Here is a 2,634-nt window from a genome sequence, read left to right on the forward strand (position 1 = left end):
AATAAACATAGTTGTGCTGGTAGCTTTAGAAACACACAGATCTTAAAGCGTGCATAAATCAAAATCAGTTTTACATAGATTTTTTCAAAGTTTTTTTAACAAAAATTTAAGACAGTATTTTTTTAAACTAAGTACCTTTGTTAAGCTTCATTTTCCCAGGGCTCGCTTGTTTAGCAAGGCAATTCATCAACGGATCTTTTGAATCCCACCTGTTGGAGAAGGGCTGGTTGAAGGGGTCACCTAAAACTAAACTGGCCTGAATTTTATCCAATTTTAGACAAGAGCACTTTACAAATTGTTACATTGTCAGGACTCGCTGAAAAATCCAAACCAGGTACATAGCCTTCCACACTCTCTGCTCAGGCAGCCTCCACAAGGAGAAAATTCAGCCCAAGACCTGAAAGGATCCAGACTAGTCCAGCAACCTTACATACCTCACAGTGACGCGAGCCTAGCAGGTCTGTGGTTGAGCCCAGCCAGAGGCTAGAACTTTTATTTCCTCAGAGATATTCAAATAAATAACAAAAATATAAATAAACACAAAAACCAAGAATCCACACTTAAAACAGGTACCAATTCTAAAGCAGAACTAGACAACAGCCAAAAGCTGAGTTGGGGACTAATGGGCCCTCAGTTCATTCCTACTAGAACTGCGCCATTCTCAATCAGCAAGCTGAATTCAGAATCTGCTGAGTGAGCTGGCCACCCTCACCCAGAATTTCCCCACCTCAAAAATAGAACAGAAACGACACCAAAGTAAACAAGACAGACAAGTGGCCACAAAGACAAAATCAGATCTCCATGAATTGGGCAACATCTTACCACCAGAGGATTTCTTTTTTTCTTTTTTTTTTTTAGATTCCTGCAAATGTTGATCTAGAGGCCTTCCAAGGTGGAGGAGAATTCTCAGTCATCTTGGGGCAAGGGAAAAAAGACCCTGGAAGCCATCCCCTCAGACTGACAGTCTCCCCCCCCATACTCAGACCCTCTGGGCCAAGGCCCGAGGCTAAGATCTTGCTGGTGGAACTTGGTGGTCAGTGGCAGATTCATCTGGCTTAGAGTTTTCCCTGCAGGCCCCTTTCAAAGTTATTGCTAGATCCTGCAGGTTCTCCCTTCCCCCACTGCCTCCTCTTCTAGAGAATAAGTCAACCTTTGATGTCATCCTAAAATTCCAAATGTATTAAAACGGGAGAGCAGCTGAGGTGAAAGGAGCATCTGGCCACCCCATTCGGGGGGCTCCAGGATGCCCGCTGATCTGAAAATGAAAGTTAAATGAACAAGGAAAGGAAAGAAAGAGAGGTGCTGAATTAAAATGGCAACTACAAATGAGACAAAGAGAGCATGCATGTTGATCTCGAGCTCGAATCCACCCCTAAGCCACGGTTGTGGAGGCCAGACGAGTACCTGTCCCATAGGATGGCGGAGGCCGATGAGTCCCTACCCGGGAGGTGGATAATCTACCCTTAACCCAGAGTAGCAGAGGCCGGACAAGTCATGGTCCAAAAGACGACAGAGTGAAGCGAGACTCCACTGGGGAAGGCTTCCCCAAGGGCCCAGGGAATTTCTTCAACTCGCCTGCTGGCTACCTTGTAGCACATCTACCACCGTTTCTTGCCAGCTCTAAAACCCTACTTGCAAATCAAACACATAACACGCAACATAAAGCAGCTGCACCCCCTCTTACCGGCTAGCTGGATGACTCGCTGATCAGGTATCTGTGTGGCTTATGGGGGGGCTATCCTGGACAAGCTCCCACATAAAGTGCTCAGATTTCGGACGCCCCCTCTCAGTCCACCAGAGACCATGATCAATGCAAACAGCAAAGAGTCATTTATTGCAAGCTGGAGCTTGATCCTATGTGTACTTGGTAACTGGTGAGGCCCCAAGCATAAAATTGACACAGCTTTTATAGTATCAAACAAACAAGTTTAGGGGGTTTCCACACAAGCAAGTTCACAAGTTCAGGGGGTTTATGTCCACCCTGATCACACTTCCCTTTTTCAGCTGGAACACCTGGGCAACTGTTCTGTTCTTTAAAGGTGGGCAGGGTTGGTGGCAACCTGCGGTTTTTCTGAGAACTATTTTTCTCTTTGGCAGCACAGCTCTCTTTGGGGGTTACTTTGAGGGCAGCACAGCTCAGGGGGCTTGATCTTAAAATGGAATTACTTTAGCTCTTCAGTTAGGTCCTGAGTTCAAACACCAGGAATGGTGTATGCACACACACACACACACACACACACACACACACACACACACACACCACATGGAGGCACCTTTGCCAATAATATATCATTCCATTATGTTCAGCTCCCTAATTGTCTGCCAGAAGGACTCTTGAATTAATTGTAGCAGTTTGTTTCAACAAGGAAATATAGTCTTACAAAGACAGGATGAGTGCAGGGAACTTGGCCTGCCACAGAAGGTGGCACAAATGAAGGTTTCCTATCAAAACAGACCACTGGGGAGAGAGATAGCTTGGGGTACAAACAGGCCTTTTTCTCCTGACCTTCAGAACCTGCGCACATTCATCCTCATTAATTTGCCCGGATGAATTGTTTGTTATGCAGCTTTACAGAAGTGAAACTTTTTGTCTGCCTGTTCCAACAATGAAGCCGACTTCCTCCGGCAGCCTGG

The 2,634-nt window shown here is 45.7% G+C and overlaps 1 long non-coding RNA gene across 1 annotated transcript; it reads right to left on the reverse strand.

Annotated features, from left to right (window-relative positions):
* Positions 1-125: 125 nt before the first annotated feature.
* On the reverse strand, positions 126-1,845 carry LOC122096911. The gene is made up of 2 exons (XR_006145426.1): positions 1,685-1,845; positions 126-209 (listed from the first exon to the last, which is right to left on the reverse strand). It is a non-coding gene; the product is annotated as an uncharacterized LOC122096911 (long non-coding RNA).
* Between the last annotated feature and the right edge of the window lie 789 nt (positions 1,846-2,634).

This window comes from Dipodomys spectabilis, unplaced genomic scaffold (genome assembly GCF_019054845.1).
Source record: "Dipodomys spectabilis isolate Male_0828 unplaced genomic scaffold, ASM1905484v1 ptg000402l, whole genome shotgun sequence".
Lineage (NCBI taxonomy): Eukaryota > Metazoa > Chordata > Mammalia > Rodentia > Heteromyidae > Dipodomys > Dipodomys spectabilis.